We start from the raw sequence: 27,872 nt of genomic DNA, 5'->3' as shown, positions 1-27,872 counted from the left end.
TCTAATGTGGGTTGGTAATTCTCTTTGAGGTAAATCTTATAATCATTATTCATATTAGGGGACATCAGCCAGATGGGATAATTCATGTTGAGTAACAAACAACCCCCAAATTTTAATGACCTCACTTCATCAAGAGAAGTTTATTTCTTGGTCATGCTATGTATCCATTGGGTTGGTGTTCTGCTCCATGTTGCCCTCACTCAAGGATCAGACTGATAGAATCTCTGTCATGTTTCAGCAGAAAGGCAACAAGATTAGTTTCTTACAGCCTTCTCCCCAGGAATAACACGTGTCTACTTCTATTCTCAATCCACTGACAAGTACATGACATGTGCTAATATTAAGGGAACCAGAAGTATAATCCTACCATGCACCCAGAAAGAGGAAACGGAAATATAACTGAACAGCACAGAAACTGTGGCTCAAAGATGTTGAATACTTTGTTGAAAGTTTCCTAGATATGAAAGAGCATAACTGACATTTGAGGCTAGGTCTTTTTGCTTTTTGGCATTAAGGTCCTGCTCTTTTCATAAGCCATGCTACCCCCCTGGGATGGAAAACTGAGTAGGACAAGTTAGATCCAACAATGGTGAGAGTTAAAGAGAGACCAAGTATGTTAAAGCAAGAGAATACACAAACATGGAGAAATATAAACAAATACAACTTACAACATGCAAAGAGAGGAAACCCAGGAAAGACCTAGATTTTATTTTCGTTTGTTTTCAAAAGTTGGATCAGGGAATGTTAATGGGTTTGTGGTTCCTAAAAACCCTGCCCAACTGGTGTGTGGAGTACTCGAGATCAATGCTTAGGTACCAGTGGACTCTCCTCAGTGTAGGGAGAGTGTGGTTTCTGTCAAAGATATATAACTTCCACACACTTCTTCTCTACCTTCCTCCAGAAGGGAGTTATTTCAAATATACAGTGTTGAGCGAGTGTCTATTGTAGAAGAACATACACCATCACACCACTCAATGTAGGAAGAAGTAATTTTCAAATTCAAATTCTGCTCATATTTTTACCCCCAGTACAGAGACTGAAAAAATTTTAATGTCATATGGGCAACCAGCATCCCCAGTCACAAAAAGCCTGATTACAAAGAGCCAGAAGGACACATCCCACTCTTGCAGTCTTTGTTGGAGATAAGACAACCAACTTCCATCTGTAACTAAATGCAGAGCCTGATGGAAACATAGAGGGATAGCCAGTCCTCAAGTTTGGGCTTTGGCAACTCAAGCCTTCATTCTTCTAAGAGTTTTGTTGAAGTAGAATTTTGCTGAAGCAGAGTTAAACAACTCTAAGAAAATCTTCCTGAACTTGTACCATCCTATTATCTTCTGTACTTCCAACACCACCAGTTGACTGTTCCCTCCATTCATTTAGTCTTCCATTCAGCAGCATACTTTTAAGTTCCTTCTATTTTTCAGGCACTGCGCTAGGTACTAAAGATAAAAATTAGTGAACAAAACAGCCAATCCCATCCCTCAATCCTATCATAGTTTATCATGTATCTTCATAAATCAGGTTCTTTCACAATCTCATCACCGATCTCCAGAGCCTCTGCTGCTAATGCACACAGCAAGACCTTAATTAATGTTTGCGGAATGCATGAATGAGCAAAAAGAGTGAACGTAGGAACTTGTCTGTAAAAACATATAATGTCTAAGAGCAAAATTAATAAACATAACTTTTTAAGTGATTTTTTAAAAAGGGAATCTGATGCATAAAAATTGTTTGTATCACTTTCAATCCTAACTCACTTCCAATCTTGACCAAGTTATATTTTATTTAGTGTTATCCCTTTTCCCCCACTTAATATTAGAGTCCACAGAGTTTCTGCATCTCAATTTAGAAAGAAAAATTCTAAGTCATCAGAAGTACACATTGCACTTCAAGATTTAAAACAACACCACAACAAAACTAACCTGGGATGGGCTTTGCTTTCACAAATTTGGCGTTGGCAGTAATATATTTTAACTCAACCAAGCCCAGTTATTTGAGGGAAGACTCAAAGATGAGCGAATAAAGGCAGTTTCATCCTGCTTAAAGCAGAAGACACAAACACAAATTGAAAGATATATGTTCTGCCTTTTTAAGGCATGTTGTGGGCATGTATTGTTTTTGTCCTCCTAGAATCCATTCGCCTTCTTTAGTAGCAGTGCCCCATTTTTTCTCTAGGGAACTATCTCCTTCCTCTATTGAATCCAGGTTTGAAGGAGGGACTTTTAGCCAAGGTCCCCTGGGCGTGTGCCCAAATTAGGCCATTCAGATACTTTCCCCTAGAAAGTTGAGCTTGAACTGAGTGGCACAAAGACAAGAACAGTTGGAGATGGTTCATCCCTACTGAGATCTGTTCATCTATTGGATCCTGCTCCCTTGATCCTCACAGCTACTTCAGCTGCTGTCTTTCTGAAGCTGCCTCTTTAGTTTCCCTTTAGATACTTTAACCATCAGGAAGTCTTCTAACGCATTCCTCTTTTGTTTGTTAGATATAAAAAGTCAAACTAAAACTGATTTATGTAGAGCACCAAAATTATTGATAATGAGTCGTGTGCCATTTGATAGAAGTGGAAGGGATATGTTCTCAAAGAACTTCGCTACCCTTTAAAGGAACTTAGTCCTTTTCTTCTAGGCCTTTGAGGTTTTGTAACTTTGCTGGGATGAGACACTTTTTATGTGGAATTTTCTGCTGTTCTCATTCTTGACCTTCTTACCAAAACAGTGTGCATTATCTTAGTAATTTTAAACCAAAAGTAGCATCATTTTAGGAAAAAAAGGGAAAGGAAATAAGCATAGATTTATTATAAATCATTTAAAAATATTATTTATCCATTACTACCTTAGGGTAGACAGAGATTTCGTAGGACACAAGATACACTATCCATATGAAAAAGCATTGTAAACTTTAAACTTACACAATGTTAGATATCAATTATATCTCAAAAACCTGGAGAAAATATAAAATTTAGAAAATATATTTTAAGAAGAAAATAAAAAGCAAACTATAGATTTGGAGAAAATATTTGTAATACATGATAAATACAAAAGACCTAGAGAATATATAAGGAACTCCTACAAATCAATGATAAAAAGACAACTCATTTAAAATGGCAAAAGACCCTCTGCAACTTCTCTATAAACCTAAAATCACTCCAAAGTAAACCATTTATTTTTTTAAATAATAAAATAAAATAAAATGGCAAAAAGAAGATACATAAATAACCAATGAGATAAAAAAAGGTGCTCATTATCATTTGTTATTGGGGAATGTAAAAAAAACCAATGAGATACCACTTCACACCCATTAGAATGACTAAAATTAAAAAGATCAACAATACCAATACCAAATATTAAAGAGCAACTGACACTTAATATTACTTTATTGCTGGTGGGAATATGGAATGTTATAATCATTTTACAAAACTATTTGTTCTATGAAGTTAAACATACACTTCTCCTATGACCCAGCAGTTCCACTCCAGGAAAAATGAAAAAAAATACAGTCACAAAAAAACTCACCTAAGAATGTTCATAACAGCTTAATTCATGATATCCAAAACCTGGAATCAACCCAACTGTCCATAAACAAGAAAATGGATAGACAAATAATTGTGTATTTACATAGTGGAAAACTACTCAGCAATTAAAAGAAACTACTATCTACAAAACAAACTGGATAAATCTAAAAATATTATGTGGAGTAAAATAAGCCTGATACAAAAAAATACAGACTGTATGATTCTATTTATATGAAGTTCTAGAGGAGACACAAAACCAATATATGATCATAGAAAGCAGAACCATAATTGTCTGGGAAGGGAGTAGGGTGGAGATTTACTGAAAAGGTGCACAGGGGAACTTTCTAGGGTGATATAAATGTTTGGTATCTTAACCGGGGTGATGATTTTATACAGATATATACAGTTGTCAAAATTCATTGAACTATGTCCCTAAAACCTCTGCATTTTATTGTAAATAAATTATACCTCAATAAAAAGAAGATGGAGAAAAGGAATTGGGTAACATTATATAATATAGGTCCACTGGAAAGTTGAGCATAATTTGGTTTCATTTGTTCCCATTATTCCTCATTCTCTGCTGAGGACTTCCCCTTCTTTCTGGAAACATCACTCTTGGCACTTCTGTATAACTACATCCAAACTCTCCTTGTTAAGCCTTAAGAAAACTCCACTTTGGTCCTTTCCTTCTTTGGCAGTGTTGAGTCCTCAGCCCCTTGCTGTTCACTCCTAAAGCACATGTGTTTGTGTCAGGGGCTATGCATCTCACAACTTCACTATCATTTCTACTGCAAGGAACTGTGGAGGGTCCATCCTTGTGCCTGCCACTCTACAGGCCTTGACAGCCTTGACAGCCTTGACAGCTGCTTTCCCCTTGGATCAGGGAATCTTTTCCAAGTTCTAATTTCTGTCATGCTCTTCAAAACTCCCATCTCTCCTGGAGCCTCATTTTCCATTCAATCAGCTCCCCAGAGATTCCACATCTCTGCCTTGACACTTTGTACTGGGAGTTCCACTAACTCCTTGGCCTAGAGGTTCTGAAGCAACACTTTCCTTTTGTCCTTTGCCTCTCAGGTTATCTGCCTATTTTCCTCCCCAGGCAGGTTCACTGAACCCAGACTGCCAAGACCCTGGGATTCAGCAGCCATGTCAGGCCCCTAGGAGGAGACACCCAATGGACTTCAGATCTCTCACATCAGCTTCAAGTCTATATCTCCAGTGCCTCACTGGCCATTTCCATTGGGAGAACCTGGCTTCATTTAGAAATCTGCATCTTCAAAATGATGGCCAGAGATTTAATTGACATAGATAGAAGTAAGATGTTTGAACTAGAATTTAAAACCACGATTATAGGGGCGCCTGAGTGACTCAGTTAGTTAAGCATCCAACTTCGGCTCAGGTCATGATCTCACGGTTCTTGAGTTCAAGCCCTACATCAGGCTCTATGCTGACAGCTAGGAGCCTGGAAGCCTTGTTTGGATTCTGTATCTCCCTCTCTCTGTCCTTCCTCCACTCACACTGTCTCTCTCTGTCTCTCAAAAAAGGAATAAATGTTAAAAAAAAAAAATTAAAACCACAATGGTAAGTATGACTGCTGGGGTTGAAAAAAAGCATAGAAGACACCAGAGAATTCCTTTCTGCAGACATAAAAGAACTAAAATCTAGTCAGGCCAAAATTAGAAATGCTATAAATGAGATGCAATCTCTATAATGGCAAGGATGGAGGAAGCAGAGCAGCAAATCAGTGAGATAGAAGATAAAATTATGGAAAATAATGCAGCAGAAAAAAAGGAGGGAAACAAAGGCAAAGGATCATGATACAAGACTTAGAGAACTCAGCAACTTATTAAAGAGGAATAACATTCATATAAAGGAGTCCCAGAAGATGAAGAGAGAAAAAAGGGGTGGAAGGTTTATGTGAGCAAATTATAGCTGAAAACTTTCCTAATCTGAGGAAGCACACAGACATCAAAATCCAAGAAGCACAGAGAACTCTCATTAGATTCAACAAAAACCAACCATCACCAAGGCATATCATAGTTAAATTCACAAAATAGACAGACAAGGAAAGAAATCATGAAAGCAGCAACGGAAAAACATCCTTAACCTACAAGGGAAGATAGATCAGGTTTGTAGCAGATCTGTCTGAGGAAATTTGGCAGGCCAGAAAGAAGCGTCAAGATATATTCAATGTGCTGAATCGAAAAAATATGTAGCCAAGAATTCTTTATCCAGCAAGGCTGTCATTCAGAATAGAAAGGGAAATAAAGAGTTTCCCAGATAAACAAAAACTAACAGAGTTAGTGGCCACTAAACTAGACTTGCAAGAAATTTTAAGGGGAACTCTTTGAGTAGATTGAAAACAATACAAAACAAAAAAGACCAAAAGCAACAAAGACTAGAAAGGATCAGAGAACATCACCAGAAACACCAACTCTACAGGCAGCACAATGGAACTAAATTCATATCTTTCAATAATCACTCTAAATATCTTTCAATCATGGACTAAATGCTCCAATAAAAAGATATAGGGTATCAGAATGGATTAAAAACAAAAACAAAAATAAAAACAAGACCCATCTCTATGTGCCTAAAAGAGACTCATTTTAGATTCAAACTCACTTCCAGATTGAAAGTAAAGGGATGGAGAACCATCTATCATTCTAATGGACATCAAGAGAAGCCTGGAGTAGCCATATATATATCGGACAATATAGATTTTAAAACAAAGACTGTAACAAGAGATGAAGAAGGGTATTATATCATAAGTAATCAGTCTATCCACCAACGACCTAAGAATTGTAAATATTTATGCCCCCAGCTTGAGAGAATCCAAATATAAAACTCAATCACAAACACAAAGAAAGACCCTGATAGTAATACAATAATAGTAGGGGACTTTAACACCTCACTTACAACAATGGACAGGTCATCTAAGCAGAAAATCAACAAGGAAACAATGGCTTTGAATGACACACTGGACCAGATGGGCCGAACAGATATACTCAGAACATTTCATACTAAAGCGACAGAATACACATTCTTCTCCAGTGCACATGGAACATTCTCCAGAATAGATCACATACTGGGTCATGTATCAGGCCTCAACAAGTACAAAGAGATCAATATCATACCATACATATTTTCAGACCACAATGCAATGAAACTTGAAATCAAGCACAAGAAAAAACTTGGAAAAACCACAAATACTTGGAGATTAAAGAACATCTTTACTAAAGAATGTATGAGTTAAGTAAGAAATTAAAGAGGAAATTAAAAAGTACATGGAAACCCAATGAAAATGAAAATATGACAATCTAAAACCTTTGGGATACAGCAACAGTGGTCATAAGAGAGAAGAATATAGCAACGCAGGCCTTCCTAACAAAGGAAGAAATGTCTCAAATACACATCCTAACTTTAAATCTAAAGGAGCTGGAAAGGGGCGCCTGGGTGGCTCGGTCGGTTGAGCATCCGACTTCAGCTCAGGTCATAATCTTATGGGTTCGTGAGTTCGAGCCCCGCATCAGGCTCTGTGCTGACAGCTTGGAGCCTGGAGCCTGCTTTGGATTCTATGTCTCCCCCTCTCTCTGCCCCTTCCTTGCTTGCACTCAGTCTCTCTTTATCTCTCTTAAAATAAATAAACATTAAAAAAAATTAAAAAATAAATAAATAAAATAAAGGAGCTGGAAAAAAGAACAGCAAATAAAGCCCAAAGCAGCAGAAGACAGGAAATAATAAAGATTAGAGCAGAAATCAACGCTATCAAAACCAAAAAAACAGTAGAACAGATCAATGAAACCAGTAGCTGGTTCTTTGAAAGAATTAATGAAATTGATAACCCCCTAACCAGATTTAGCAAAAGGAAAAAATAAAGGACCTAAATAAATAAAATCAGGAATGAAAGAGGAGAGATCACAACCAACAGCAAAGAAATACAAATAATAATAAGAGAATATTATCAGCAATTATATGCCAACAAATTGGGCAATCTGGAAGAAATGGATAAATCCCTAGAAACATATAAAATACCAAAACTGAAACAGGGAGAAACAGAAAACTTGAACAGGCCCATAATCAGTTAAGAAATTGAATAAGTAATCAAAAATCTCCAGGGCCAGATGGCTTCCCAAAGGAATTCTGCCAAACATTTAAGGAAGAGTTAATACCTATTCTATTGAAGATTTTCCAAAAAATAGAAATGGAAGGAAAACTTCCAAATTCATTCTATGAAGCCAGAATTACACTGATTCCAAAACCAGACAAAGATCCCAGTATAAAAGAGAATTACAGACCAATTTTCCTGAAGAACATGGATGTAAAATTCTCAAGAAGATACTAGCAAATTTAATCCAACAATACACTGAAAGAATAATTCACCATGATCAAGTCAGATTTATTCCTGGGCTGCACGGCTGGTTCAATATTTGCAAATCAATCAACATGATACATCACATTAACGAAAGAAAGGATAAGAACCACATGATCCCTTCATTAGATGCAGAAAAAACATTTGACAATATACAACATCCTTTCTTGATAAAAAGAAAGATAGGGCTAGAAAGAACATACCTCAAGATCATAAAAGCCATATATGAAAGACCCATAGCTAATATCAGCCTTAATGGGAAAAACCTGAGAGCTTTCCGCCTAAAGTCAGGAACACGGCAGGGATGTCCACTTTTACCACTATTGTTCAACATAGTAATGGAAGTCCTAGCCTCAGCAATCAGACAACAAAAAGAAATAAAAGGCATCCAAATCAGCAAGGAAGAAGTCAAACTCTCACTCTTTGCAGAGGACATGACACACTATGTGCAAAATGTGAGAGACTCCACCAAAAAACTTCTAGAACTGACCCATGAATTTAGCAAAATTGCAAGATACAGAATCAATGTACAGAAATCACTTGAATTTCTATACACCAATAATGAAGCAACAGAAGAAGAAATCAAGAAATTGATCACATTTACAATTGCACCAAAACCCATAAGATACCTAGGAATAAACCTAACAAACATGGTAAAATATCTGTATGCTGAAAACTACAGAAAGCTTATGAAAGAAATTGAAGACTACACAAAGAAATGAAAAAACATCCCATGCTTATGGATTGGAAGAACAAATATTGTTAAAATGTTTATACTATCCAAAGCAATCTACTCATTCAATGCAATCCCTGTCAAAAACAAAAAACAAAAAAACAGATAAACAAACAAACAAACAAACACCATTCTTCAAAGAGCTAGAAAAAACAATTCTAAAATTTGTATGGAATCAGAAAAAACCCTGAATAACCAAAGTAATGTAGGAAAAGAAAACCAAAGCTGGAGGTATCACAGTTCCAGATTCAAGCTGTGTTACAAAGCTGTTATCATCAAGACAGTATGGTACTGGCACAAAAACAGACACATAGATCTATGGAACAGAATAGAGAACCCAGAAATGGACCCATAAGTGTAGGGCCAACTAATCTTTGACAAAGCAGGAAAGACTATCCAATGGAAAAAAGACAGTCTCTTCAGCAAATGGTGATGGAAAAAATGGAGGGTGACATGCAGAAGAATGAACCTGGACCACTTGCTTACACCATACACAAAAATAAACTCAAAGTGGATGAAAGACCTAAATGTGAGACAGGAAACCATAAAAATCCTACAGGAGAACACAGGCAACAACCTCTTTGACCTTGGCTGCAGCAACTTCTTAATAGACATGTCTTCAGAGGCAAGGGAAACAAAAGCCAGAATGAACTATTGGGACCTTATCAAGATAAAAATCTTCTGAACAGCAAAGGAAACAATCAACAATGTAAAAGGCAACCAATGGAATGGGAGAAGATATTTGCAAATGGATATAGGATAATGGGTTAGTGTCCAAAATCTATAAAGAACTTATCAAACTCAACACCCAAAACTCAAATAATCCAGTGAAGAAATGGGCAAAAGACATGAACAGACACTTTTCCAAAGAACACATCCAGATGGCTAATAAACACATGAAAAGATGCTCACATCACTCATCACAGGGAAATACAAGTCAAAACCACAATGAGATACCACCTCACACTGTCAGAATGGCTAAAATTAACAACTCAGGAAGAAACAGATGTTGGCAAGCATGCAGAGAAAGGGTAATGCTTTTTGCACTGTTGGTGGGAGAGCAAACTGGTAGAGCCACTCTGGAGAACAGTATGTACATTCCTCAAAAAATTAAAAATAGAGCTACCCTATGACCCAGCAATTGCACTACTAGGTATTTATCCAAAGGATACAAAAATGCTGATTTGAAGAGGCACATGCACCCCAATGTTTATAGTACTGCTATCGACAATTGCCAAATTTTGGGAAGAGCTCAAATGTCCTTTGATTGAAGAATGGATAAAGAAGATGTGATATGTATACATATATGGAATATTACTCAGCAATCAAAACTAATGAAATGTTGCCATTTGCAACAACATGGATGGCGCTAGAGTATATTACACTAAGCGAAACAAGTCAGTCACAGAAAGACAAATACCATATGATTTCACTCATATGTGGAATTTAAGAGACAAAACAGATGAACATAGGGGAAGGGAATGAAAATAAGATAAAGACAGAGAGAGAGGCAAACCATAAGAGACTCAAATACAGAGAACAAACTGAGGATTGCTGGTAGAGTGTTGGGTGGGGGGATGGGCAAAATGGGTGATGGGCGTTAAGGAGGGCACTTGTTGAGATGAGTACTAGGTGTTATATGGAAGTGATGAATCACTTGGTTCTACTCCTCAAACCAATACTATACTTATTTTAACTAACTTGAATTTAAATAAGTAAATAAATAAACAAATAAGAATGCTACCAGTTAACAGAGGAGACACCCCCCAGTAAATAGGTGATTCTAACAAAGTATAGGAATCATTTAAAGCTTAGGAGCAGAATGCTGTGGGAAAACAGTCAACAGTCTCTAAATTTGTCATTGCTGCTATTGTATTTGTGGTCTTCTGTTTGTTTGTTTGCTTGTTTGTTTGTTGGGTTCTAGTGAGGCGAGGTGTGGTCAGGGAAGCTGACATCCAAACCAAAACCGCATTGGGGGGGTGAGGCGTGGGGGGGGGGGCGGTGAAAAGAGCCAGAGAAAGGAGAGTGGTGTAGGGAAAAGTAGCCTGAGTCTGAGGTTTGACAAATGTAAAGAGAAAAGAGAGATCCTGATTCTTTAGGAATTCCAAGTTAATTCAGACTAACCAGAAGACTTAATCTAGTTGGAGGACAGTGAGAGAAGCATAGTAATGAGATTTAAAGTTAGAGAGTTCAACCCTAAAAAGGCCATCTCTTGGCATTCTTTTGTGTTATTCATTATGCATGTTTTGTGAGGTACGGATTGGCCCAGTGTTGGCCTGGCATTGAAAGGGCCTCCTCTTCAGAGGTCAGGATGGGACAGGGTGGTGGGGAGGGGCCCCTTTTGGTCACTGTTCTCTGAAATGCAGGACTCTTGTGTTGTACCGGTCATCTCTGTTCACCCCCATGGGAACGGCCTGCAAAGGCACATTAGTCCTAGTCTCTACTTTGAAAAATTAATTAAGACCGAAGTCAGGGTTCCTGCTACCTCTTGCTTCAACCTGTAAAGCTGTGTAAAATCATGTAGCTGAGGGACACCGATTACGAATAAACCCAATTTCAAACAGTGATCAAGAATCATGGGCTTTGTTCCAATGCAATAGCCACACAGTAACGCTGTGGTTAGTGAAAAGTAATTTTATAGCAAGCCACCTAACAAATGCTTCTCTGTGTGTGACTTTTTAAATAAAAATAGATGTGATCCCTAATCAACCTACAATACTAATTAGTCCCTTCTCAAACCTCGTAAATTGTTTGTCAGCCTCCTTTTAGAAAAGGCCAGCTGTTTTGTGGAAAACTCATGAGAAGAGACAAAAATAAGTTTACTCCACCATGCCATTTTCATGTGGGCTCCTAGTGAGACAGCAAGCATTTCAGTGATGCATCTAACATAGAATTTTCTTTAGACATATTTGAGGCTCTAATAAGCCAGATCCTGTTGGGGGAGGAAAATAATCCCAAACACAGGAAGGCATTTGCAAAGTGCTTTAACTCCTTCAAGTCTCCTGACCACAAAATAAACAGACTGAACTGAACAGAGGACAAGTGAAATATTCCTAGTTAGAATAGTCATTTTGGAGAAAATCTAAATGTGATTCCAAATGACCCATTTCCATTTAAATAGTTTAGAGGTGATAGAAAACAGCTAATTATACCTGGCAGGGATCCTCATCCTGTTTCCAGCCTGTGTTCTCTTCTGCAATGATTAACCCAACTACCACACAATATCTGAATTTTTGCCTTTCCTCCCTGCTAAGAAATTCTCAGACATTGCTATTGTGTGGCCATAAAACAGAGAATAAATTCATAAAGGTAATTTCCTATGGGGTTAAGCTTAGTGTTTTCTAAGGATACTTTCTTAATGCACAATGGCCTTCTAAGGATACTTTCTAAGGATACTTTCTTAATGCACAATGGCCTTAGTAACAAGATTCAAATACATCAGTGACTCACATATTTGTGTTTGTTAAGAAGGGGGGGGGGTACAGGCAGAGAAATGGAAGATGTTCATTTAATTTTAGAAATATTTTAACTGGAAAGGAGTTCAGTGAAGAATCTTCATGTAGTTATATAAAATTACAAAAACATTGGAAACTACCTAAATGTCCAACAATAAGTAAATGGATAAGTCACATATGACAGAGCCACATAATGGACAATCATGCAAATATCAAAACAATTTTTATGAAAAATTTATATAACATGTAACTATATGATCACACTTAGATTCTAATTATTGCTGAGAAAAAAATCTGGAAAAAAAACATATCAAAATGATAACAGTAATAGACTTTGAAAGAAGGACCCGTAATTTTTTTCTCCATATAACAAAGTTTTCACATTTTCCACAGAGGCCATATGCCAGTTTTCTAATATGGAAAATTATACTTTTATAAACAAAACCACATTTTTAAAAATTCACATTTTATAGATCATTTACTAGAACTAAATTTAACAACTATAGTATTTATAATGCTTTACAGTTTATATGACATTTTTACATTCATTCTCTATCATCTATAGCAGTTGAGACCTTAGCACACCATTTATTTCATATCAAGTCAGGCTAACTGTATTTGACTTTTCTTCACAACATGATATTAAACCTAACAAATGTTTTGGCAGAAATAGGATAATCCACCAACGTAATTTTCTTTATGATTTGTCATAAAATGCATATTATAGATGTAGTAATTTTCAAAAGCTTATAGAAGTTATTATGTTGAAAGTATTTTAAAACCCCCAGACAATATGCTATATTCCCTTACTGATTCCCCCATTACATCTTAAATCTTTATATTCTTTAATGTTTGTTTATTTATTTATTTATTTATCTATTTATTTTTTGAGAGAGAGAGAGAGTGGGGGAGAGGAAAACAGTGAGGGGGAGAGAGAGAGAATCCCAAGCAGGCTCCACAATGTCAGCGCAGAGCCTGATGCAGAGCTTGAACTCACAAACTGTGAGATTATGACCTGAGCTGAAATTAAGAGCTTAATGCTCAACTGACTGAGCTATCCAGGCACCCCACATTTTAGATCTTTAAAACTCTTCCTTGAAGGCAACCCTCAGAACACAACTTCCTATTCCCTACAGTTTTCATTTTCTTGCCTCCAACTTTCTAGAAGGAAAAAAAAAAAAAAAAAGAAACTGAGTATATCAGGCCTAGGCTTCCTCAACATCCCATCCTTACACCCAGGTTCAGCTACATGTTTTGCAGAGCTTAATGCCAAGTGAAAAACAGGGCCCCTTATTTTATTTTATTTTATTTTTTTAATGTTTATGTACTTTTGAGACAGAAAGAGGGAGCACACAAGCCAGGGAGTGTCAGAGAGAGAAGGGAAAACAGGATCCAAAGTGGGCTCCATACTGATGGCAGACAGCCCAATGCAGGGCTCGAACTCGTGAACCGTGAGCTCATGACCTGAGCTGAAGTCAGATGCGTAACAGACTGAGCCACCCAGGTGCCCTGGGGCCCCTTATTTTAAAAAGCAAGAAAAAAGAAAAAAGTGCAGTTATGGGTACTAAAATATAAAGCTTTATCCATAGTGATATATGAATAAAACATAAACTTTCAAATTGAAAAAAAAAACTTTTGGTTTCATACTTTTATATAATACAATAAATAACAGTATTTTATTAACATGACATCCTAATCACAAGACTATTCTGGCTCACTTTTCTTCAAGTTCATTTATTAGGTTGGCACACTTTTTACTTTTAACAACTTCATTTTCAAATGATATTAACTGGAAGCAACATCAGTAGCTCTTTTCAAATGCAAGATTGAAAATAATTTTTGATAATTTTTATATTGAGAAGGATCTTTCTGCTGAAGCAACTATTATTGGAGCTCTTAAGAGTGTTTTATAGGCTATGACAACATTTGAGATAAATTTCCGATAAATTATTCTGAAGTATAAATTTTAGTACAGCTACATGATGTTCTAAACAACTTTTCTAAAAAGATTTAACTCTTCATACAAATCAGTTTCCTGTCAAATCTGAATTTAATTATAAATGTAAATTTATACAATGGCAATTTAACAGGACTTTGCTTGACTGTGTTGAGTAGTTTTCAATACCAGGATTTCTGAACTCTGAAATAGTCTAATAACTCTCTGACATGCATGATTGCAATGCCCATGTGTAAACTTCCATTTTGAATTGACATAATTTTACCAAGTTTGCTGCCTGCACACCAACAGCTCCTGTCCCACTGCTCATGTAAAAAGTTCATATTTGTGTAGATGCTGTGGAGCTGGGGTCCTGGGACAGATGCAAGCCTGCTTCCTACTGCAGGCACGGATGCTGCCTCCATGCCCTCCTCTTTTCCTGGGCTACAGTTGCTTCTGCTGCTACTGCCACAATCACCACCAAATTTGGACCCAGTTCTCAGCCCCAGACACCCTTCAGTAGTTCTCCAGGTCTGTGTCAGGTATGCCTGTGACTTGCCTGCTGCCTCCCACATCTGTGGGCTTAAACTTGAGTGTGTGCACACGGTCGCCAGGCAGATCTTCTCATGCTTCTTTGTACCACTGAATTTCACATATGACATACAAGTTCAAAGAGAACACTATTAAGAATTTCAAAGTGCTCAAGGCAGAGATTAAATGAAGAACAGGGTTCCTTCTGAGAGTGAGCTCTAGGCAACTGCTCAGGTCACACACCCAGGAAGCTGACCCTGCTAACATTTGCATGTTACTTTATCTGCCCCCAAACTTACTTCCTCTTCTGTAATCCCAGCAGAAGTCTTGCTTCCTGTCCAACTCTTCTTTCTCTTGGTGCAATCCTCTTCCATTCCCTGAACGACTTTGCTCCATTTGTCATCTCCTTTCTCTGCACTATTTTAAAAGTATCAAATTATTCTTTACTGAGCATGCTCAAATCTCTCCATGTTAAAACAGTTCTGCACCCCTCTCCAAAAACATTCCTCTTTTTCTCCTTCCCTTTGAAGTCAGTTACTGGGAAATTAGAATGAGATCATTGTCTTGGCTTTCAGACTTTTCCCTTTATCTGCTCTCAGACTTCTACACTCACAGCTTCACCAACTTTTGTTCTGATGAAGGCCAGCAAGTGCTTCTTGACTGTCAAATCTAAGGGACTCCTTTTTAGTTTAGTTTAGTTTAGTTTAGTTTAATTATTTTTTATTTTAGAGAGAGAGAGAGAGAGCACACGAATAGGGGGCAGAGGGGGAGAGAGAGAGAGAGAGAGAGAGAGAGAGAGAGAGAGAGAGAGAGAGAGAGAGAGAGAATAAATCCCAAGCAGGCTCCATGCTCAGTGCAGCACCTGACGTGGGTGGGGCTCAATCCTATGACCCTGGGATCGACGCTCAATTGACTGAGCCACCCAGGCACCTCTCTAAGGGACTCCTTAATGTTTTTTAAATTTTTTCAGTTTTTACTTAAATTCCAGTTAGTTAACATACAGTGTTATATTAGTTTCAGGTGTACAACATAGTGATTCAACAATTCCATACATTACTCAATGTCCATCAGAAGTGCACTCTTACTCCTCATCACCTATTTCACCCATCCCCACACTTACCTCCCCTCTTGTAACCATCAACTTGTTCTCTATAGTTAAGAGTCTGTTCCTTGGTTTTCCTCTCTCTCTCTCTCTCTCTCTCTCTATCTCCCTTTTTCCCTTTGCTCTTTTGTTTTATATCTTAAATTCCACATTTGGGTGAAATCATGTGGTATTTGTCTTTCCCTGACTGACTTATTTCGCTTAGCGTGATACTTTCTAGCTCCAACCATGTCATTGCAAATGACAAGTAAATCCAGTCGTTTTATTGATCCAGCAGCACCACCTGGCACAGGTAATCATGCTTTTCCTTGATGTACTTTCCTCACCTGTAGGACACCAGATAGTCCTTGTTTTTATCCTTCTGAATCCTTTAACTGGTTTCTCCTGTTTCTCTGACTTCTTTACGTTAGAAGGCTTAGTTCTTGGTCATCCTCTCTTCTCTGGCCACACTTACTCCCTTGATGGTTTAAGCTAGCTTTGTGGCTTCAAATACCATCTATATGCTGAAAACTCCCAAATGTAGATCTTCATCCCAGTGCCCAGACTCACATATCTAGTTGTTTACTCAGCTTCACTGTGGGATTGTTTAGTAGAGTCCCCAAAGTGGACATGTCCAAAGCCAGATCCCTGATTTCCACCCACATACCCATTAACACACCCCTTCCCTTCCTGCAGTTTTTCTCCTGTCCATTGGTGGCAACTTCATGCTTCTGGTTCCTCAAGCCAAAAACTTTGGAGTCATTCCTGATCTTCTCTTTCTTTCCCACCTCCCATCTTCACACACTCCTCGTACATCACTCCCATCAACAATCAGTGTACTTTAAAAATATGTTCAGATTCTGGCCAATTGTCATTATCTCTACTGTTGTCAGGCTGGTCTCTGCCACCACCATTTCTCCTTTTGTTGCTGTACAAATTTTGTTACTTCTCTGAACTCCTCACAAGCTGCTGTGCCCAACATGAGCTCCATTCCGGCCACACAGGCCTCCTGATATTTGTCCTCCACCAGGCCAGACATGCAAGAATCATAAAATACCTAGGAAGAAACCTAACCAAACATATAAGAGATCTGTATGCTGAAAACTATAGAAAACTTATGAAGGAAATTGAAGAGGACACAAAGATATGGAAAAACATTCCATGCTCATGGATTGGAAGAATAAATATTGTTAAAATGTCAATACTACCCAAAGCAACCTACATATTCAATGCAATCACTATGAAAATTGCACCAGCATTCTTCTCAAAGCTAAACAAACAATCCTAAAATTTGTATGGAGCCACAAAAGACCCTGAATAGCCAAAGTAATATTGAAAAAGAAAACCAAAGTGGGAGGCATCACAATCCCAAACTTTAGCCTCTACTACAAAACTGTAATCATTAAGACAGTATAGTATTGGCTCTAAGGGACTCCTTTTTTTTTTCAATGTTTATTTATTTTTGGGACAGAGAGAGACAGAGCATGAACGGGGGAGGGGCAGAGTGAGAGGGAGACACAGAATCGGAAACAGGCTCCAGGCTCCGAGCCATCAGCCCGGAGCCTGACGCGGGGCTCGAACTCACGGACCGCGAGATCGTGACCTGGCTGAAGTCGGACGCTTAACCGACTGCGCCACCCAGGCGCCCCTCTAAGGGACTCCTTTAATTCTTGTTATGGACTTAATGTTTGTGTCTCCCCCAAATTCATATGTTTAAGCCCTACCCCTCAATGTGATGTTTTTTAGAGGTGGGGCCTTTGGGAGGTAATTAGGTTAAGATGAGGTCATGAGGTTGGGTCCTCTATGATAGGACTAGTGTTCTTATGAGAAGCAGAGGAGAGACCAGAGCTCACTCATTCACCCTCTCTCTCTCACTCTCCCCCAACCCACCTCAAATATAAGAACACAGCAAGAAGACAGCAAGTAAGTAAAAGCATCCTCATCAGGAACTGAATCAGCCAGCACCTTGATCTTGGACTTCCCAGCCTCCAGAACTGTAAGAAATAAAAATCAGTTGTTAAAGATGCCCAGTCTGTGGTATTTTGTTTTAGCAGTCTGGACTGACTAAGACAGCCCTCATCTTACTTCTTAATGATAACTCCCCTTCTTGAAATCCCTCCCTGATTTTTTTTCTTTTTCTCCCTGAATTTCTGAGACACCACCCCCTCTTGTTTCTCATCTACTTCCAACCATTCTGAATGTTCAGGGGCTTCTTTTTCTGTGCACATACTTAATATTATCCTTAGATTATTTTTCTTCTCCCATAGTGTACCATCACTGAGCAATTCACAATGCCCAGACTAGAACAAAGTGCTGTGTTCAAATAACTCCTAAATTCACATCTACTGCCCAAACCTCTCTCCAGAGCTCCTGACCTATAAAACTTACAACTTCCTGAATGTTTTCAGTGAGATGTCCCTGGACCTAGTACCTGGTCCAACAGAAATTCATCATTTTTCCTCTATACTTGTTGCTCTGGTCTCCTCTCTCAGATGATGGCACCACCATCCAAATACACTCAAGGCAGAAAACTGGGCATGGCGTTTGCTTCCCTCCATTCCCCATATTCAATCATATACCAGATCTAAAAGATTCTATATGTTTAAGGTTTCTCAGCTTTGTCTTCTCTTTCTCAATCTCCACAAAACCTACCTTATTTCAGGTCCTTGTCATCTTTCTCCTAGGCTATTCCAAAAGTTCTTCTTTTTGACTGTCTACCCTCCACCCCTTACCCCAGCTATGTTCTGTCTACCTTCTCTTCCCCTTTGCTGTAATAGTGATCTTTGCAACACAAATCAGCTTATGCTCCCTCCTACTTAAGACTTTTCATTGACTCCTCATTGCCTGCAAAATAAGGTCCACACTGCCTAGTAAATAATAGAAGGCCTTTCATAATCTGGCCCCTGTGTATTTTTCCAGGCCTATCTCTTATATCCTTTGCTTTAGCTATGATGAACTACTAGTAGTCCTTCAAAAATGGCTAGCAGTCATTTTATTCTTCCCTGGTTTTATTTTCTTTTGCTTAGGAAACTTCTCCTTATCCTCTTACATCCACCATTCTCTTCCACATACTTACGGCTTTGCAAATACTGTGTTGCAGACCAAAAGTGAACGACATGAAACCACTCAGTTAGCAGCAGTCAGGGAAGACCTAGGGTGGCCTAAGATGGTAAGAAATGGGCACATTTTCTAACACATTGATTGTGAGATGCAAGACAGAGAAAAGTCAAGGATCACTTCAAGGCTTTTGGCCTGAACAACTGGAAAAGTGGAGTTGCCATTAACCATAGACGAAGAAGACAGGGTGGTTTAAGTTTAGCAGAGATGATAAAATGTCAGTTTGGGATATGCTAGATATGAGATGCCAGTTAGACACTCAAGTGGGTATGTTGTGTAGGCAGTTATATACAAGCTTAGAATTCAGAAACAGATCTTGGCCAAAGACAATATTGATCTGGGAGTCATAAGCATACGTGTGGCATTTAATGCCATGAGGCTGAATCAGATGACGAATGGAGTGAATGGAGATAGAAAAGAGAAGTCCAAGGTCTGAGCATTTTGGTATTCAGAAGGGCTAGCCAGTGATATAGAAAAAAAAAAAAAAATCAGAAAACTCTGATCTCCTGGAAGCCAAGTGAAGAAAAGGATGAAAGAAGATGAAATCTCTGACAGAGTAAAATAAGAACTGAGAATAAATAACTAGACTTTGCAAAATAGAGTTTTAGTGGGGTGGTGGTAAAGTTAGGCCAGGCAGGTTCTAAGAGAAAATGGAAGGAACGATGTGAAATCAGTGATAGAGGTAACTCTTTTAAGAACTTTTTTTTTCTATACAGGAAAGAGAGAAAGCATAGTAGTTAATGGAAAATGTGGGATTTTAAAAATGGTGTTGTTTAAGATGGGAGAAATCACAGCATGTATTGTATAATAAAAGAAAAGAAGAGAAAGATAATTTGAGGGAACTGGGGGTGGAGGTGGGGAAAATTGCTAGAGCGCTGTTCCTGAGCAGTGACAAGGCACATTCAGGGCAAGGGACTGGAAGCAATAGTCAAGGGGATGCGTATGATTGACAAAGGTACCTGAGCCAAATGAGGGAGATGGAATAGGAGGGCAGTGAAGGATAGATAAAAGAAGGATAGTGAAAAGGTAGGGATGGAGTGGAGGATTGCTGGGATTGGGGTACTAAAGGAAATAAGCTAGAAAGTTGGAAAGTGGTGGTCAGAAAGTGGAGAGCTTGAAATTGAAATTATGGGAGGGTGGCCCTTTCATGTAAATGATAAGGTCTAGGGTATCATGGGAGTAAGTGGAGGAAAAGATAGAGTGCTAGAGGAGAAGATCATTGGAAGAGAGGAGAGCAAGGAACAAGGCCAGAGCAAGGCCAGAGTATTGGAAGAATTATGCACATGGATACTGAAATCATTGCATTTTATGAAAGTTTGGGAAAGTCATAGTGACCCAAGAGCTATAATCTTCTTTAGTAATATCCCCTCTCCAACTCTTCAAGGTGACTATTTTACACATTTTCTTTCCTCAGTCTTTCACCAGTCTCCCTGCCCTTGTCAGAAGATAGCTTGTTTCTTACTTCACTAAGAAAGTTAAATCAATCAGAAGAGAACTTCCAAATGCCCTCACCAAACTGTTTTCAACTCACCTGCCTCCATGCTGTGTTCTTTGATTTCCCTTATGTTGGAAATGGAAGTACAATGTGGGTTCCTACCTAAGGCAACCTCTCCACTTGTTACCAGATCCCATCCCTGTCACTACTAGACTCCACATTGCCCTACAGTTACCTCTAATTTCTTTGTTCCTCTTTGTGGCAAAACCCAAGCATGGACTTGAATCACTATGTCTTCTTCTCCAACTCCCATCTCTCATGTACTCATTCATATTAGGACTCATCTCTACCACAGCATTGACAATGTTCTGATCCACATTTTAAAATCCAATGGTCAATCCTGAGTCCTTCACAAATTGAATCTCTTAGCTGCATTTGATAGAACCGATCACTTCCAAATTCTTGAAACACTTTCTTCATTTGACTTCTGAGATATTACACTCTCATGGACTTTTTCCCCAACAGATTCCTTTTTTTCCCCCTAGTGCTCCTAGGCACAGTTCTTGGGTTGCTTCTTTTCTCCACCATTCTTATTTCTAAGGTGATCTCATCCAGTCCCAAGACTAAATAGCATCCAAACGCTTATGTCTCCCATATTTATATCCTCAGTCCTGTCCTTTCCTTTGAACTGCCAACTAGATACCTCCACGTGGATTCCTAATAGACACACTAAACTTAGCATATCCAAAATTGAACTCTCAGTCTCCTATCCCCCAAACGTGATTCTGCTCCAGTGTTCCCTAGCTCAGCAAATGGCATCTCCATTAACCCAGATACTCAAGTTCAAGCCATAGAATCATCCTTGATTCCTTTCTTTCTCTCATACCCCTCTTCCAATCTATCAGCAAGTAATGCCAACATCACCCTGGAAATACATCACCTTCACCCTCGCCTCCAGACCAGTGCTATTTAATAGAAATATACTGGAAGCCACAAGAATAATTCTGAATTTTCTAGTAGTTATATTAAAAAGGATAAAAAGAGGGGCACCTGGCTGGCTCAGTTGGTACAGCATGCAACTCTTGGTCTTGGGCTCATGAGTTTGAACCCCACATTGAGTGTAGAGTTCACATAAAAAATTTATTTTAAAAAAAGGGTGAAAAGAATAAAGTGAAATCAGTTTTAATTATATACTTTATCTAACCAAATATATCCAAAATGTTATTATTTCAGTGTGTAATAAACAAAAGGTATGAGATATTACATTGTTTTTTCAGCTATCTTCCTAATCCCATGTGTATTTTACACTTATAGCACCTCCAATCTGAACTAGCCATATTTTTTTAAAGTTTTATTTATTTATTTGGTGAGGGGAGGGGCAGAGAGAGAGAGAGGGAGAGAGAATTTCTGGGGCTCAAACCCATGAACCGTGAGATCATGATCTGAACTGAAACCAAGAGTCCAATGCTCAACTGACTGAGCCACCCAGGTGACCCTGGACATTTCAGGTGCTCAGTAGTTACATGTAACATGTGGCTGTCATATTGAACAGTGCATCATCTCTTACCTGGACTAATAAAATTGTATTTTAGTTGGTCTCCTGCCTTATATCACGCTTCTCGCCTGCTGTCCTCCCACAGCCAGAGTGATCCTTTACAAATATAGGCAAGATCAGGTTATTCCCTGCTCAAAATCCTCCAATGATCACACTTAAAGTCCAAATATTTCATCATTGCTTACAAAGCCCTACAGGATCTGACTTCCTTCCCCAACTTTCCCCTCCCCACAGACCCCATTGTCACTCCTTTACCACCCCACTGGCTTCCCAGCTGCTCCTCAAACATAGCAAACATACCCCTCCCCACCAGGAACTTTCAATTGCTATTCCTTCTACTTGGAATTCTTTTTCCTCAGACATCTCATGGTTTATTCCCTCACTTTGTTTAGACTTTTGATCAGACCACTTCAAAAGTGGCCTGCTGGCTCAGTGGGTTAAGCACAGAGCCCAACACGGGGCTTGAACTCACAAATCGCGAGATCATGACCTAGGCCAAAGTTGGACGCTTAACCAACTGAGCCACCCAGGCGCCCCTAAAAAAATTTTTTTTAATAAAAAATTAAAAAAAAAACAGGAACCCTGCCACTCGGGATTTTCTCCTTGCTTTATGTTTCTTCATAGCATTGACTGTGACAGTCAGCATTACATGACCTTGTGTTATATACTTATTTGTTTCCTTAGTTAAATGCCCACATTAGAATATAATCTCCAGGAAAACGTGGGCTATACTTTATCCACTATATTCTAACTTCTTTATCTGCATTTTAAGTAGGTGCTCAATAAATATTTATTGACTGAATAAATGCATAGAGAAGAAAGACAAAAAGTGGCAGCCCCTGACATTCAGAGCGGGCCTTGACACAGTAGGGCACATTATATTCCCATTAGACATAAACCATCTCAGAGATCAACAACTTCAAGCTTATCTGAGACCATGATGAAATGAAACAAGTAAGGCCACTTCATAATTTTGTCTAAGAACAGGCAAAACAAAAACAAGGTCAATGTTCTACTCCCAGATGCTTTCTCTCTTGGACAAAATAAGTGACTGCTTCTTTATAAATTTCATTCTCATTTGGGTGTACCCTTCTTGTAACTAAAATTTGACATACCCAATCACAGAACTGTCTTGTTTTCTAACATGAACCAGTTTAGAAGGAAACTCCTTCTCTTATTTCTTAGACCCTTCCCTGAATCACTTAACCAAGGCACAAATCCTGTAATATCTTCTCTCTGAGACACTGTCTTACTGAGAGACCCCATGATTCTCCATGATGTGTATTCTCCCTGACTGCAATGAGTAATAAGTCCAACTTACTCAATTCCAGCTGTGTTCCTGGTGGTCTTTTGTAGTGAACATTGACAGAATGAATGAATGAATCAGTCTTTGCATTTGGAGATTATGGATGATCTTTAGTCTCCATACTTTCCTATTTTTTTTCTGTACACTCTAATATTTCTATGAAGAACAAGTATTATTTTGGAATCAGGAAAATTTGATCATATATTTAATTTTAAAATAACAATTAGTATTATATCTCAGAGATATAAATTCTTAATAAATAGGAGAACTCGTTTTAAAGCCAACTCTGATACTTCCTAGCTGAGTAAATTTGGGAAATTTATTTAGCCTTTTTGGATCTCCTGCTAAAAGGCAGGATATATCTTGAGATCCCTTGCGAATCTAAGAGCTTTAATTAAAATTCTTCCAAAGTAACTGAATTTAACTTGACACACTGATATTCAGGAATGGAGCAGTGAGGTGAGTTTAATATGCAATCATTTGCCAATTTGTTCTACTTTTTGTGTGTTATACTGGACAAATTATCTTAAAACCTTGACTTCTTTATTCTTAGCTATAAATTTTAAGTTGTAACATCTCCCGTTGTATGGAGAGTTCTTAGGTATCATTTTGTAAATACATGTGTCAGTTGGAGTATCAGGCATGCGCATCCTCCATTTCTGTGGAACTACTAATGGAAGCCAGTTATGCTACATGTTGGAGACCCAAAATTGCCCTAAACCTTAGAAACTCAGAGTCAGGGCACCTGGTTGGCTCAGTCAGTAGAGCATGTGACTCTTGATCTCAGGGTCATGAGTTTGAGCCCACGTTGGATTTTAAAAATAAAATCTCAAAAAAAAAAAAAAAAAGAAATACAATTGGAATATTGTCTGATGCACTTAAAAAGATATACATGCCAATATCAGAGGACAGAAGTTTTGGGGTATCAGGAAAATTCTACAAAAGAAGAATAACTGATAATGTAAGGAAGAATAAGGAAAAGTAGATTATGTTGGAGGAGAGCATTCCATAAAAATATACCATTCACAAACATGAAATAGCACCATATATTCAAGGAAATATAAGCAAGTTAGTATTATTTGAGTGGGGTATGAGGAGTGGGGGGAAGGAAGCAGGATGAAAGGAGGCATTAGGAGGTAAGTTTAGAACTCTTAGAGGTGGTATGTTCCAAATTTCAGCCTGATGCAGGAATTTCTTCTAGACTCTATATCTGTATCTTCCAATATGGTAGCCACTATGCCCATATGGCTGTTTAAATTTGAGTTATATAATTACTTAAAATAATTCAGTTCCTTGGTCACACTAGTCATATTTCAAGGGCTCTTTGGCCCATGTGGTCTAGTACTACTGTTTTGATAGGACATATCTAGGACATTTGTAATCCTGTACAATGTTCCATTGGATAGCACTGCTCTATAGTGTCCCTAATTGGTGCCTGTTTATCTTCTACTTGAATGGTGGGGAAATAGCTATGTCCTAAGAGCATATTCCATTTTTAAATAGGTCTATCTGTTAAAACATAACTTTAAATAATTTAACCCATAATGTACTTCCCTCTGATTTCTGCATAAGAATTCTAGTTCTGTGGATAAATATAATAAATTCACACTTTCTTTCACTTAGTAGCTCTTTGTCTATTTTCAGAGCATTGTCCTGTGTCCTTCTTTTGTTCTCTTCCTCAGGCCAATCCTCCCAAATACCTTCTGTGCTTCCTCGCATGCCTATTTCCAGATTCCTTCTATTCTGGTGGCCCTCCTCCATATTTCTTCTAGATTATGTTTTCCCAAATTGAACTCTTTATCTCAGCTGTGGTTTGATCAGCAGAAAACAGAATTACTACTTTCCTGGGCTCCAAGAACTTTATTTTCACATATGGAACCTAAACCTATTTTGCCTCTTGGGTTTTTTTTAAAGCATCTCTCAATCTATTGTGCATTTTAAGCTCATTGGTTACTAATATCCAGTCCCCACTTTCTATTTAACATACATTCCTGTTGTAGCATCACTATGTCTATATCAGACGAGTACTTTTTATTTTAAGACCTCTAATTTCTTGTTGTTGATGAAATCTGTTATGTGCTCCAGGGACAAGGAGCAGCAGAAGAGTGAAAAAACGCAGAGGTAAAGACGTAATTAAGAAATATCTCACAATTTATTATTAAATCTGTCCCATAAAAAATATTAAAGCAGATATAAAAGAAAATATGAAAGAGAGAAATGATAACCTTTGACATAAAATAGTAATAAAATTGTCAGTTGAAAATGGGCTGGCAGTGAATTGTTCATACCAATAAATGACTTTTAAACCCTTCTTAGGTTAATGTATGCACTGAATTATTAAGCAATACCTTTTCGCCATACTAATACCTTTTTAATGCATAAGAATTTTAGTTAATCTTTGGAGATACAGGTTTATGGGTGAGTGTACAGCTGCAAATTGCAGGGGAATGCATACACTGTGCTCCTCGTCCTGCCTCTGAATGACACCTGCACTAACCGCCCAGAGCTGATCCACCTGCAGCCTTGACCTTATTAAAGTAAAATGCCCTTTGTTCCTTTTGTGTGGGATCACATGTGGAAAGAGCATTCCTAATCATTAATCTGAATTATTAAAGTTACCTTTTGAAAATTTTTAATGTTTTTTTAATTTATTCTTGAGAGAGAGTGACAGCGCACATGCAGGAGCGCATGCACAAGCTGGGGAGGGGAAGAAAGAAAGGAGGCCAGAGGATCCAACCCAGGCTCCGGTTGACAGCAACAAGCCTGATGCAGGGCTGAAATTCACAAACCCTGAGATCATGACCTGAGCCAAAGTCAGATGCTCAACCGACTGAGCCTCCCAGGCACCCCTAGAATTGTCTTTTGATTTAGGCCATCTCTCCCTACTCTTCTTGTATCACACTTGGAAATAACAATTTTCCTAAAGCAAGATGTAGTGGTATATTCGCCACAACTGTGAGTCACTGAGGTCCCAGTAACTCAAGTACTTCAAATCTTACCCTGAGTATTTCTGTACCACTCCATGATCCTAAAAATCAGGTATCTGATCAACAGCTTCCTCTCTCATGTTTCATTATGGTATCAGTTTCCACACTTCAGTGAGCACTGTAGCCTCCTGTGTTCCGAACCAGCACACTGTGGCTGTTTCAGTTAATCTGTCTTCTCAGAAAACTCTAGTAAACTGACAGTTGAATACCTGGCTACTCCTTTTTAGGATGTTTTCAATACATGGTCTACGTATGCTGAGTCGTGACATTATTAATAATCCCTTAGGCTTGATTAATTTCCTCAGATCCATTATCTTCCTGGATCCCTGCAATCCCTCATAAGATCAGCGGAGAAGAAGTGATCCCCCTTTTATGTAAGAGGAATCTTAGATTGCAAGAGACAACATGATTCACTCAAGGTCACACAGAAAATAAGTGGTAAGAAGGATTCAAACCTTAGTCCAATAAAAAAAACAGCAATGTACTTTTTTACCATGATGCCTTCTCTACCTTAGGGAAGGTAGAATTCACCTAAAACTTTTCCACTTATTTCAAGAAACTGGACTTTGTAGACTATTCATTTCATTGTGGAAAGAAATAACCAGACTTATTCTATGGCACATTCTACAACATACAATCCTCTGGTGACAAAATTAAACACATGGTTTACAAAATATTCAGCAGTATGTAAGTTCCAAATAACATAAACAACCATTTTCTACCGTTACTACTTCAATTTATACTGTATTCTTGGAGATTCTCTATTGAACAGTGTTATGCAGTATGATGATACAACAGAATTTGGGGCCTGGAAATGATTTTCATCTCTTAAAACTTTTAAAATTAGCTCTTTTTTTAAGTAAAAAGATAATACATACAGGAAAAATCAAGTAGTGTAAGAAGGTATGTAGGTATAAACCTTCTAATATATAGATGTACCTACATACCTTCTTACACTATTTGAATTTTCTTACCCTACTTGAATATTTAAATATTTATATATATTATATATATTATATATAATATATATATATATTATATATATTTAAATCTCAACCTACAGCTCCAATTCCCTAATCGTCCTCCCCAAAGGCAATAAATAGATCTCCCAGAAGTTGTCTAGGCATCCACAATATAACTTCAAATGAAAGCATGTTGTACATACTGTTCTGTATCTTGCTTTTTTTTACTTAATATATCTTTGATGCTGTTCCTTAGAAATGCACTATTTTCCAGGGTTAGATAATATTCTATACTATAATTTATTCAACCAATCCTAATGATAGAAATTGTCGGTGTGGGGGAGCTGTATTCTTGTCTTTTGTTATTATAAACAATACTGTAGTCATAACCTTCACATACATCTTAACTAAAAGTGAAATTCCTCGGCCAATCCATAGTGCATTTCTATTGAACCCTTTTATTTATTGTAAAATGATCTTCCTTGTCTAGTTTAAATGCTTTTTCCTATAAAATTCAACCTTGTCTGATATTAATAGTGGGGCTTCTATTTTCTTTTTGTGTCTCTCACCATTCTTTTACCTTAAAGCTCTGAGTCACTTTTTTATGTGTATCTCCTTTTGGTGATTATATTTAGGTTTGCTTTGTAATCCAAACTGAGATTTTTATCTTTTAATAAGCAAGTCAATCCATTTTACATTAGTTATATCACCTAATGCTGTTATGTTTTAAGTTTTTAATGCTTCATTTTTTACTTGGTTTTTCTCAAAAATCTTCTTCCAGGGGCTCCTGGCTGGCTCAGTCGGTAGAGCATGCAACTCTTCATCTCGGGATTCTGGATTTGAGCCCTTTATCTGGGTGTGGAGATTATTTAAAAATAAAATCTTTG

At 37.9% G+C, this 27,872-nt stretch overlaps 1 long non-coding RNA gene across 1 annotated transcript in view; it reads right to left on the bottom strand.

Moving 5' to 3' along the window:
- Positions 1–710: 710 nt before the first annotated feature.
- LOC116738076 overlaps positions 711–27,872 on the bottom strand; it is a 41,756-nt gene continuing 14,594 nt past the window's right edge. The window contains exons 3-6 of the long non-coding RNA XR_004343641.1: positions 23,052–23,192; positions 21,743–21,826; positions 17,514–17,617; positions 711–1,442 (exon numbers count right to left, since the gene is read on the bottom strand). This is a non-coding gene — a long non-coding RNA (uncharacterized LOC116738076). The remainder of the gene's footprint in view (positions 1,443–17,513; positions 17,618–21,742; positions 21,827–23,051; positions 23,193–27,872) is intronic.

The sequence above is a fragment of the Lynx canadensis genome, chromosome B2 (assembly GCF_007474595.2).
Source record: "Lynx canadensis isolate LIC74 chromosome B2, mLynCan4.pri.v2, whole genome shotgun sequence".
Classification (NCBI taxonomy): Eukaryota; Metazoa; Chordata; class Mammalia; order Carnivora; family Felidae; genus Lynx; species Lynx canadensis.
The sequence above is the reverse complement of the archived record's forward strand: the minus strand, read 5'-3'. Positions and strand labels throughout refer to the sequence as shown.